The sequence below is a fragment of the Rattus norvegicus genome, chromosome 4, assembly GCF_036323735.1.
Source record: "Rattus norvegicus strain BN/NHsdMcwi chromosome 4, GRCr8, whole genome shotgun sequence".
In the NCBI taxonomy this organism is placed as follows: Eukaryota; Metazoa; Chordata; class Mammalia; order Rodentia; family Muridae; genus Rattus; species Rattus norvegicus.
In genome coordinates this window covers 108,249,150-108,262,276 of record NC_086022.1, presented here as the reverse complement: position 1 = coordinate 108,262,276, position 13,127 = coordinate 108,249,150, and the positions used below count along the sequence as shown (strand labels likewise).

Sequence of the window (13,127 nt, the reverse complement as noted above, 5' to 3'; positions counted from 1 at the left end):
AATCCCCAACCCATCCTAAATTTTTTATGTGCACTTTCAAACTTCACAAAGAGAGACACCTTTGCTTCCTGTTTCTTAATGTATTCCCACAACACCCAGGATATTTTCTACTCCTTATTATAGTATCTGATGGCCACATAAATTGCCAGAAAGCCCTTGATCATATATTGCTTATAATTTGTATTTTTCCTAGAAACTTTAAGATCTTGAATGTACACAGCCTAACTTGAACCATGTTGCGCACTCCTTCTCATTGTAAATGCAGTCTGTTCACTTGGCTTCTACTCTCAGCTAGAGCTCTACAGTTTTGGCCAAGAAGCATTCAGCACAGCTGTTTGATGTAGGAATCTAATTTCAATTATGCCTCCATCCCCTGTACCATCTTCCAGGTAAGCCCTGGGCAAGGACAGGTGCCCAGTTTTGTTGGTGAGAATATAATTAGAAAAAAACAAGTTTAGACAAAATTCAAAAATCATATTTTTTTCTTTTTCTTTTTTTATTCTTTAATCTTTTTATACAATCCAGTCTTTATCTCCCTCCAGGTCCATCCTGAGTATTCCTCATCCCATACCTCCTCTAACTCTCTGTCTCCAAGAGGATGTCCCCACCCCCTGACACTCACTCCACAAGAAATTTCCCACACCCTAAGGCCTCCAGTCTCTCAGAACACTTGTCACCCTTGTGGTTGTAACTGTCAAGTCTGTTGAGTTCTTATGATCCAAGTGGAGTAGAGAAGTGGAGAAGTTGTGGCATAGATAATAAGATGGCTTGCAATAATATATTTGCGATCCAAAAATATCTTCTGAAAACTGAACATTAGATATCCTCGAGTATGAATGTGTGTTAACACGTTTTTATTTATCATATTGCCTATTCTCTGAGTCTCAGCCTAGATGCCCTGCCCTAAGCAAGAAGGCTTTTCTGAATGCTAACACTGACTTCTTTCTGAAAGTTGCACAACACTTTCTCCCTACTTCCAACTCCTGGGCCTACATAAATAGCTTTAAGTAGTTGTTAATGGCTTTCAAGAGAGGGAGAATCACAACTGTTTTGGCACTCACTGACATCAATTACTATTAGTTAGTTTTCAGAGTTGGTCTGTGTCCTCTTGGTTCATATTATACTCTGCAAAGCCACAGGCTTCAAATTCTCCGTAATTCCATTCTCTGAGTCAATAACTAGCAAGTACAAGTAGAACTATTTGTTGTCTTTATTTTAACATTTTGCATTGTTGAACTTTTCCTTTGTTGTTTTGTTCCGCTTTGCTTTGCTTGTGATTAAAGAGAGTGAATGGATGGAAAAGGAGCCATGCTTTCCTTCTATCGCAAAATCGATCAGCACATTTCAAGTTTCTTTCTTTCTTAGTGTCCAGCTGATGGGTAGCTGACCTAATGTGACTGGATCATAAATTAATTGGTCAAATAATTATTAAAAATGAACATCATCTTAGAGAGGAATTTTTATCTTACCCAAGACAGTTCCAGTTACATCGTTCAATTTCTTTCCCCATAATTACATGCGGCTAATGAACAGAAATATGACCAGCCCACTTTACAGGAATATTTAAGTCAGTTCCTAACCCTTATAGCCATAAGCCTAAGGAAATCGGTTTATAAAGATGAAACATTTATTTTGGCTCTACTTCAGGCAATTCAGTGTGCAATTGGTTGATTCTGTTGTATGGAGGATTATGGCAATACAGAACATAGAAAACTTGTAGCAGAATAAAACTGTTCAGTTCACGGTGACCAGGAAGAAAATGACGAGGGAGTATTCCACCACCATCTAGAGCACACTTCTAACACATGGAATTCCTTCCAGCAGGCCCTACCTCCTTTGTGATCAGTTACTTACCAAAGGCACCACATGCTGACAAATAACCCTGTACCATATAGGGCCTAGTAGGTTATTTATGGTTCAAACAGCTGTAGCTCTATGGAAATAAGCATGGGTGTTTTTCAAAAGGATAGACGTATATCTACCACTTGATCCAGTTTTATAACTTCCTGGATATATGTGTGTGTGTGTGTGTATGTGTGTGTATACACACACATTAAAGAGTCTATATATTATCATACCCATGTTTATTCTGTCCTATTCACAACACCAAAGAAACAGAATCACCCTAGGTCTTAATAGGTGTAAAGAAATATAAAATTATGAAATTAGTAACCCAAAAAGGGGGCTATGGACATTGTTATATAAGTGAGGCGAAAACTAAGAAAGACAATAAGCATTGCGTCTTTTTCTCATATGTGAAGACTATCATTTAATGTGTGTGTGTGTGTGTGTGTGTGTGTGTGTGTGTGCATGCGTGCATGTGTGTGTGTGGAAAATGTACGTATAGAATATATGAGGGGAAGAAGGTTTTGAAGAGGGAGTGGAGGTTGATAGCACGCGTGATGCTGCCGAGGAAGAAGATACAATTGACCAGGGATGAGTGAGAAACTCATTATGCACAAAATGCCTCAATGAAGCATAATATTTGGTGTGTTAATTAATAACTGAATTTCAAAAGATCCAAGCTGCTCAGGTTTGAACTTGAAATGTCTCCTAGAGGCTCATGTTTTAGCACTTGGTCACCAGCTGGGGGAGCTGTGTAGGGAGTTGTGGAACATTCAGGAGGTGGAACCTGACTGAGGGAAATAGTTCATCTTTGTTTCCTCTCTCTGCTTCCTTTGTGCAAAGAAAGTGTGATTAGTCAGCTCCAGGCATTCTCCTGCTCACCTGCCCTCCCTTTCTGTTCTGACAGACTATACCGACAGAATCCTAAGCTAAAACAAACTCTTTCCCCACCAAGTCATGCTTTTTTTTTTTTTTTTTGGTCAGGATGTTACATCACAACAAAAGAAAATCTACTAAGTCACAAATTGTAACAAGGAGTCACTGAAATTCACATAGACTTTCTAATACTAGAATGAAAATGTACTATACTCAAATTTATGTTTACATATTTAATGAAAACAGTTACATATAATGGGTGAGATACATGTTTTAACTTCTATTTTTATATAAGAGTAAAAATATGAATAAAAAGCAAAATTTATAATTACACAAATATTAGATTTCTGGTTCTGATATTATTTATTTTAGACACTACTGCTTAATAACGTATAATAACAAAAAAGAGCCCAGGGTTAACCAGGATATTCTGCATCCTTTTCTTCCAGGTGGCTAAAACCTTCTGAAGTGCTGAAGCTTAAAGGCATCTAGTTTTTGTGAGTCAAATCCACTCTAAATATTCCAAAGACTCTGTCCATGTGTCTATTTCTCTGTCTCTCTGTGTGTGTGTGTCTCTCTCTGTGTGTGTCTCTCTCTCTGTGTCTCTCTCTCTGTGTCTCTCTCTGTCTCTGTCTCTCTCTCCTTTTTCTCTCTTAAAAGAAAATCTGATAATCTTTTCTAATGGATGCAGCTTATATAACACGAGATTTTATTTGCAACAGTGTAAAACACCTGGGAGCATTAGCTCAGAATTTTGCTGGCCACTTTTATGCTGCGGAGTAACTTTGCTGAGAATTACTAGGCCTAATTTCAGCTCGGACAGGTGAACCTATGACACCTGACTGGAAGGCTCTGCTTCTCTGCCTTCTGAGTTAATCTGTATTCTGAAATCTGCTTTTCCAAGTTTCTTTTATCCCTTTGTAATTCCCAGTTGCCCTGTTGAAATCCTTGTAAGGGTTATTATGCTCTGCAAAAGCAGAAAAACTGCCCTGGCAAATATTTCTTCTGCATGATAAATCCCTTTGATTATGGAGGATGTAACAGTGGACTGTAGAAAACTAGAAGATCAATTCAATTAATAATTAAAAATAAAACACATCAGTTCAAATTCACCCAACATGGTCGGTTCTTCCAATGCTGTTCCGTCTCATTAAGCTCCTGTAAAATAACTACTTGGTTTACTTGGAGAGAATATCGACTCTAGAGTTATTTTTCTCCAACTTTAAAGTGCTCTGGTGATATCATAAACTGCACAGGGCAGGGTGACCTTCGGGTGTACTTTTCTGAAGATGTAATTTCTTACTAAGTTGGAAGACTAGCAGTCAAAATGCATCTTGATAACATTTGCCCTACTGCTATGTGAACATGGCAGAGGATGGAAAAGCTACACTTCATCTCTGTGATTAAGGGCCAACACAGCCTGGTCAGGCCCTTTGTATTCACAGCAATGTTCAGTCATGCTTCATTCCAGAGGGTAGTTTAGTCTACCATTGTCATTATGCATTTGACGTAAATATTAGCCTGTAACTTCAATTAATAAATAAACGGTGTGCATAGTAGATATGATTCTGTAACAATCATGTACGTACGAGATGATGTTGTAATTTCCAAATGTTTTAGCCTGTTTATTGGAGTGATTATTACAGATGATTGAGTTATTTTTCTCATTGCTATGACAAATTTTCTGAGAAGAAACCTATTAAAGGCAAATGGTTTACCATGGCTTAATATCTGAGACGATACAGTAAGTACATCATGCCAAGGCAGTCACTGTGGTGGGAATAGGAGGTGCTTAGTGACATTGTGTCTACTGTCAGAAGAAAAAAGAGAGGACTTTGAATACTCAGCTTTCTTATTTGCACTTGTATCATTTCTACTGGTACACCAGCTCTCAGTTATCTATCACAGGAAATATTCCAACACACATGTCTCTAAGCTTGTCCCTTCAGTAATCTAGATCTAGTCAACTTGACAATCTAGATTAACCAGCATATTCACTAGTGTTGAATGTGGAAATTTAGTGATTCCAAGATAAAATTTTCAAAACTGATTTTTAAAAAGATGAGCACATTACTGTGTGGTAGAGGTAGGGGATGTTATAAAGGTTTGGAGATCTCGCAAGCTCTGGATCATCTACTGTGCCTTCTCCTGAATTTTGGATTAATACCCTACAGTGAGAATGCACAGACTACAATGACAGGATAAGTCTAGAAACAGATTATATCTCTATTATTAATATAGTGATTAGAATATGCTTTTCTAGATCTAGCTCAGAAAGTAGAGATCTTATACACTTTGTAATATCAAAGAATGATTAGGAATTAAAGGTCATCCTCAACTACAGTGAACCAGAGACCAGAATAGGCTACATGACACTCTTCCTCAAAAAAGAAAAAAAAAGAACAAATAAACAATAGCAGCAGCAGACAAACCCAGGAAGGTTTGCAGATTTGCTTACTAGATTACCAACATCCTGATGTAACAGGAGCATTAATTGGATGAAAACAGGACAAGTAAATCTGGAGGTCTGAGGTATGACAGCATGGGAATTTAAGATTACGTTTTGTCTGAGAGATTGAGTACGTGTTAAAGTGAGGTTGGACTCACTGGACATCATACACCTTAGAGTTGAGACAAATTAATGACATGTCAATTGTCATGGGGAAACTTTCCATTAAATCCACAGTAAAAAGAAGTTATGTTTCCAGGGAACGGTACTCTTGGGAGATTTTTAAGAACTGAGATCTGTCCCATTTAGTAGCTCAGAAATAGTAGAAATAATTATCATCTTTATTTTACTTTCAGAGACACAGTGTGACAAATGGCTCTGAGTGATGAAATTAAGAAGATATGAATAGGTAGCTGAGAAAAATGGATAATGGTGGGGTCACTGTGTCACATAAGAAGATTCTGAGACGCCTACAGAAGTTGAAACACATTAAAAAGATTTACATCAAGTTGATACAATGTTGAAGCAAATTTCCTGTTTTAGAAAGTTGTATTTACTCTATGTCATAGCTACATATGCATATCTTAAAACTATGTCCTTCAGCCAGGGCACTAGTGTTGCAGAAGATACTAAAGTAAAACCCTAGAAATAGCTCTAAGGATAAGACCACTTGCTGTTCGCAGCAGACATGGGTTTAATACCCAGAACCCACATGGTGGCTCTCAATCATCTATACCTCTACTTTGAAGGGATCTTATGCTCTCTTCAGAACCCAGGCAAAACACTTATATACATAATATAAAATAAATACATCTAAATATAAATTCCTTAACGCAAAGAAGCAAACAATGCTGCAAAGTATGCACTTCCTCCTTCAATAATCACATTGAGGCAAATTCTAGTCAGAAAAAGACAAACAGAAAATCTTGGGATTCAATTGAAAAGAAATGAAAAGCAAAGAGTCCTAGACTTTACTCATGTTAAAGATGGTGATGTACCAAGAACTACACCTAAGGCTGGGCCCACAGCATCATTGCTGCAATTGACCTATACTGAGGACAATTTGCCAGGGAAATGATAATCAGTGTGCAATTGCACAGAGCTCATTGAATATTGGTTACACGCAATAACCATTACTGTTAACATTGGAAAAGAAATAAGAAGCAAGAAATGTTCCCTAAAGGAGCACTGTTTATGGGGTGAAAATTCTAGAGCTATCTTCAGAAATCAAATTATGTGCTGATTATTTCTTTATCTACTCTTCCTTCATGCTTCTTAGTGGCACACCTAACAAAGTAGATCTGCTGTTGATGACACTAGCTAAGCATTCAAGGACTGCTTTTACTAAACGGAGCACTCAAACCTGTGTTTACTTTTTCTCTAGAATTTGGTAGGCTCTTTCTCTCTTTCTCATTTGCGCTCACTCTCTTGCTCTCTCTCTCTGTGTGTGTGTGTGTGTGTGTGTGTGTGTGTGTGTGTGTGATATACGCGTATGCTCCCATATGAATACACGTGTATACATTTACATGTGTGAGGGCAAAACGTGCAAGGCATTGATTTTATGTCTTTATTGATCACACTCGACCACACACTTTGGAGGAGAGTATCTAACTGAATCTGGAGCTCACCAGTTGCTCTAGCCTTGCTCACTCACAAGCTAAAGTAGTCCTCCTGCGTCTTGTGTAGGTTGGTAATACAAGTGGGCTCCCACACTCTTTAATACGTATACGGATTCTGAGCATCTCAAATGCCATCTCAGTGATTCCATCTTAAGTACTTTTCAGGAAGTCTTCCAACTCCACAGATCCAAACGTTTTCCTTACAGTCCAATTCTAAAAACAAAATGTCTTCCTGAGAACTGTATTTCACGTTCTTGGAGGTACATTTCTATTAGGGTATTTCTGAAATTATTACCTGAGCGTGGAAGACATACCTTGACTGCAGATGGCACAAGTCCCCGTGCTAGCTGCCATTGTTGGCCAAAAGCTAGAAATGAGAAAGCCACTGTGCAGCTAGGCAGCTGACTTCACTCTCTGATTGCTGATTCACTGAGGTGGAACAAAGGAGGATACTGAGAAACCAAAGCAAGCACAAGGCCCTCCGTAAGAGATCATGTGCCATTTTCAATTGCTTTACTTCCCTAAGGCTTCTCTTAATTCTAACACTTTTGCTATGGATCATTTTCCATGCATTCCCTGGCTCTCCCTCTTAATTTACCATTTGTTCTAGTCTCTTCCCTATTTTTTTCTATTCTGTTGCTTTTTCTTCCCCTTTCTCTTCATTTCTGTTATACAATTTCAATGAGAGAGATTGTGAGCGGGATGAATTTTATGAAACTCAAATTGTTTGTAATCTGATGCTGGATAGAGAGCTCAGTGGGCAGTATCATGAATTCCTAAGTTGAAATCCTTAGTACTTAGCTAAAAGCTGCCTATGGGTGCTTGTGCCTATAACACCAGTCCTGAAGTAGAGATTTCAGTTGTAAAAGCTTTCTAGCTATGTTGGCTAGATAAAATCAAATTCATGCCCCAATCTACATTTATCAGGTACAGAGGAGGAGAGAATATTACCTGACCTCAATCTCTGGACTGTTCATGAATACTCACAGGCATCTGCAGATGCATACACATTTACATAAATACTACTTTTTAATTTTAAAACCAAATAAATAATTATGGTTAAAATTAGTTTTCCCATCTATCCCTTTTACTCTCTGAATTTCTTACTTGCTGATCTTTCCCTTCCTATCAAGTCCCCTCAGAAACTCACAATTTCAATATTGGACTTTGAAAAGTATTCTTTTCTACAACTTTCAAGTCCTAAAACTGATCATCTTCTAGAGACATATGTTAGGTAAATAAGAGTGGAAGTCGTAGCTGAATGACCACTGAATAGTCAGGCTATTTTCCCCTTCCCTTGAATGCTGCTATATCTAACAGTATCTGGTATAAATAACCTCAAATAGAATTAGAGAATAGAATTCTCAGAATAGAATAACATTATCAAATAGAAACATAGCAAGTGTCAACAAAAATCAATGTGAGGACAAAATGAGCTATTCTCTAAAAAATATATATGTAAGAAAGGGACATTGATCTTGATTATTTGGTTTGAGACCAAAACCGCAAGGCCACTCCTTCCTTGACAACTGCTCAGTATACAAATTTCAATCATTCTTTAAAAAGACCTTTAATATGACTTTATTAAAATGTTCTTTTCTGTCAATTATATTTGCATAAATATGTGGTCGCAAAAAGCCAAAGAAAGAAAGAATGTGCGTTTGATATTCATCTGTTTGTGTGCACACAGAGCAAGCATGCCAATTAAGAGCTTGGTCTGTAGGAAGAAATGCCCATGAAAATAAATCATGAAAAACAACCAAGGCCCCTGTATATTAAGAATGTCATGCATATAATTACTGTGTGACAAGTAATATGTCTTGAACTGGATTACATGTAGATTTTAATGAGATTTTTTTTAGAATCATGCACACTTGTCTTAAAGGAAAATATTTCTTATTACATTAGCTACTTAAAAACTTAAATGGGTCCAAACTAAATAAAATTTAAAAATCCTTCAAGATTAAAAAAATTAGTCATAATCAGAAACAAAGGAAGAACATGGTATTTGACTTTTATAGGCTACTCAAATCTGTTAAAAACATGACTGGTACCAAATCATACTCAGATCAAAAGGAATCACATCTATGGAACAGACATCACTTGACAGCAAATGCTTTCAATCAACTTTTTGTATTTCTTGAGAACTTCAAACATGCATATGTGTTTTGATTAAATAGCCACATTATTTCTTTCAGAAGGCACCATGCAACCTTCCAAAGGAGAGGAGCAATCAACAGTCCTACCTAGTTGTGAAGCCTATAAACTATAACATTGACCAACTTTACAAAGTACTATAAGCAACTAGTAAATTTTGAAAATTGAAGAGACAGTTTTCCCAAGGGACCAATACACCAATAGGTTATCTGATACTGAATGATGTGCCCTGAAAACATGCATATAAGCAATATTATATAGACTTAAAAAGATATGTTTAGGAATATATACATACATGCATATACTTTGATGCATTTAACAATTACTGAAATGAGGAGATCATGAATTTGAAAAGGAGCAAGAATAGGTGAATGAGGGAATTAGCAGAAGAACAGGGAAATGGCAAATGGTGTAATTATAATCTCAAAAATAAAAGAAAGAAGAAAAACCAACCCATAAGCCAATTACTTTCTATGAACCCCTTCCATGTACTATTCTCTTCTTCAGTCATTCCCATGTCTCTCTGAAAATTTCAGCTTCTCAAGTTCACATATTCTTTTGTGTTTAAGTCTGCTGATAGGTATGATATGATATGTGCTAGATATGAGCACAAGCATATGACCATCTACTGTAGCATTGGTAGCTTTTCATGGGCATCTTTCTTGAAAAAAATTGACTCACTTTCCTCCAGAAGAAAATAACTTACCAATAGTTTCACAGACAGAGATGACACTTTGTTAATATCTACCATGCCCTCAGATTTTAACTCATTTGATCTTTGAAAGTCTTGTGCATGAAGTAATAATGATTGTGAGTTCATGTGTGGCATTGCCCTGGTATGTCAAGCCAACACTGTTTTACTCCTGATGTGTGTATTTCTGATCCTTACAACCTTTCTGCTCCCTTTTCCACCATGATCATGTTTTCTTTCATCATTTTCTTTTCTCTTTTCCTCTCTCGTCCCTTTTGTTCTCTTCTTTTTCCCTTTCCCCTTCTTTCCATCTACTCCATCTTCTGCTTTTCTGTTCCTCTCATCACCCCCCTTTTTAATTTCCACTCTTTCTTCTTCTCTTTGCCTTCCTGTTCTTTCCTCTTGGAATAGTGGATAGTGGCTAACTATTATCACATCTCTGTTGATCAGCTAACATATCAGTTAATAATTTTAGTTTAATGACTATAGAAAATTACTTCAAGATTTAATTTGTATGATATTATTTTTATTCTATTTTACTATTTTTTTTGGTAGATATCAAGACCACAACAGGAGTATCCAGCTATACCTCTCTTGGGCATATACCCAAAAGATGCCTCAACATATAAAAGAGACACGTGCTCCACTATGTTCATCGCAGCCTTATTTATAATAGCTAGAAACTGGAAAGAACCCAGATGCCCTTCAACAGAGGAATGGATACAGAAAATGTGGTACATCTACACAATGGAATATTACTCAGCTATCAAAAACAACGAGTTTATGAAATTCGTAGGCAAATGGTTGGAACTGGAAAATATCATCCTGAGTGAGCTAACCCAATCACAGAAAGACATACATGGTATGCACTCATTGATAAGTGGCTATTAGCCCAAATGCTTGAATTACACTAGATCCCTAGAACAAACGAAACTCAAGACGGATGATCAAAATGTGAATGCTTCACTCCTTCTTTAAATGAGGAAAAAGAATACCCTTGGCAGGGAAGGGAGAGGCAAAGATTAAAACAGAAACTGAAGGAACACCCATTCAGAGCCTGCCCCACATGTGGCCCATACATATACAGCCACCCAATTAGACAAGATGGATGAAGCAAAGAAGTGCAGACTGACAGGAGCCGGATGTAGATCGCTCCTGAGAGACACAGCCAGAATACAGCAAATACAGAGGCGAATGCCAGCAGCAAAACACTGAACTGAGAATAGGTCCCCCATTGAAGGAATCAGAGAAAGAACTGGAAGAGCTTGAAGGGGCTCGAGACCCCAAAAGTACAACAATGTCAAGCAACCAGAGCTTCCAGGGACTAAGCCACTACCTAAAGACTATACATGGACTGACCCTGGACTCTGACCCCATAGGTAGCAATGAATATCCTAGTAAGAGCACCAGTGGAAGGGGAAGCCCTGGGTCCTGCTAAGACTGGACCCCCAGTGAACTAGACTATGGGGGGAGGGCGGCAATGGGGGGAGGGTTGGGAGGGGAACACCGATAAGGAAGGGGAGGGGAGAGGGGGATGTTTGCCCGGAAACCGGGAAAGGGAATAACACTTGAAATGTATATAAGAAATACTCAAGTTAATAAAAAAAAAAGGAGTATCTATTTAAAACCTACAATTAGAAACTTTTACAATATATGCTAAATGGACGACCCTGATGTGAAACTCATGTACGAATATAAGCAAAACTTTGTATGCATCTAATGAAAACAAGTGATAGAATGAACATGCCCTAGCATCCGTAGTAACTGGGACCCCAAGGTCCCAGAGACACAGGTATCCCATCTGTCCAGTGGCATAGGTTCCTTCCGGTATGAACCAGTGACCTGAGCAGACCTTGGGTGCTGGCTTTGCACCCACTCCTACAATACCCAGAGGAAGCCCTACTCCTAGGTGCTCTGAAAATGCCCAGGATCACAAGTGAGAGGGCCACAACATCTGATCCAACCTCCGGAGTAACTAGGTCCCCCAGGATTCAGGCACACAGGAACCCCCACCAGACAGTGGCAAGGGTTCCTTCTGGTCTGAAACTGGACACTAGCAGACCTGGGGTGCTGGCTCTGCATCTTCTCTTACAACACCCAGAGGGAGTCCAACTCCCAGGTTCTCTGAAATGCCCAGGATCACAGGATCCCAAAATCACAAAGGAATCTCGACTCCCAGGAGATCAGACATAACCAGGGGCACTGGAGCTCTGACACACTCAAGATCACAGTTGAGGCCATAACATCTTTCCCAACACCCAGCATAACTGAGACCCCACATAGAAACCTGAGAAACACAAACCCCTGTTCAGCCAGAGGCACAGGTTCCTTTCAGCTTGCACCTGAGCTTGGAACAAACCCCAGGGCTCTAGCCCCCCAGTCACTCCTGCAACCCCCTGAGAAAGCTTGACTCCCAGGAGCTCTGACACACCCAGAATTTCAAAATCACAGGATTCCAGAATCAAAGGATCACAGTGAAAGTTGGACTCTGAGGAATTCTGACACAGCCAGGAACACAGGAGTGATAGGCTCCAGTCAGAGACAGCAAGGTCAGGTAGCACTAGAGATGAACAGATTGCCAGAGGCGAGTGCAAGAACATAACTACTTGTCATCATCAGAACCCAGTTCTCCCACTACAACAAGTCCTGGATACCCCATCATACCAGGAAACCAAGACTCTGATTTAAAAATCACATTTCATGATGATGATGGAGGACTTTAGGAAGAACATAAATAACTCCCTTAAAGAAGTGCAGGAGACGACAGGTAAACAGGCAGAAGTCCTTAAAGAAGGAAATGCCCGTAATGCAATAAATGAACTGAAAGAATCAACACACAAATCAGTCAGAGTAAGAAACCATCAGGTTAAGGCAGAAGTTAAGGTTCGAAAGCTCCCGGACAGCCAGCCATAGTTAGGACCTGCATACTCAGGAACAAAGGGATGGGGCTCTCAGACTCCAGGACATCCTAATGCCACTGGATGTCAAGGAGCAGTCAGGAATGAAGGATGGGCATAGGCTGAGGATGAGCCTGGAACCTTGGGGAATGGGGAACGCTGTTCATAGTGAAAATGGGTACACACAAGTTCCTCAGGGTGGATCAGAGATTAAACACCTTTTATAATCTAAGATAGGAAGCTTATTGACTAAATCATCAAGGCCTCTAAATACCTCATTAGCACGGAGAACTCTATTTTAATGTACATGACAGAGCTCATGTTCCTATGTAGGGAGTGTGGTCATGTGACGTGCCTGGTTGGAAGCAGGTGAAGCTCTGACCATCCTCTCAGAGGTTCCATGGCTTCCAATATACTCAACCTTCCTAAGTTACATGGCATTGTTCATCGCCCTATAGAGAGTGACAAATGCAAGTTGGTGACTTTTGCCAACTCACCATGAGGTCATCTTTACTAAGTTATTAACAGCTCTTCCCATATGTCTTAGATTTATTTTACTCATTTCTTTGATTATTAGAATAGTATATCAGGAC

At 38.9% G+C, this 13,127-nt stretch overlaps 1 long non-coding RNA gene across 1 annotated transcript; it reads right to left on the bottom strand.

Moving 5' to 3' along the window:
- Positions 1-1,192: 1,192 nt before the first annotated feature.
- LOC134486800 (uncharacterized) lies at positions 1,193-12,208 on the bottom strand. The gene is made up of 2 exons (XR_010066189.1): positions 11,940-12,208; positions 1,193-1,397 (listed from the first exon to the last, which is right to left on the bottom strand). It is a non-coding gene; the product is annotated as an uncharacterized LOC134486800 (long non-coding RNA).
- Between the last annotated feature and the right edge of the window lie 919 nt (positions 12,209-13,127).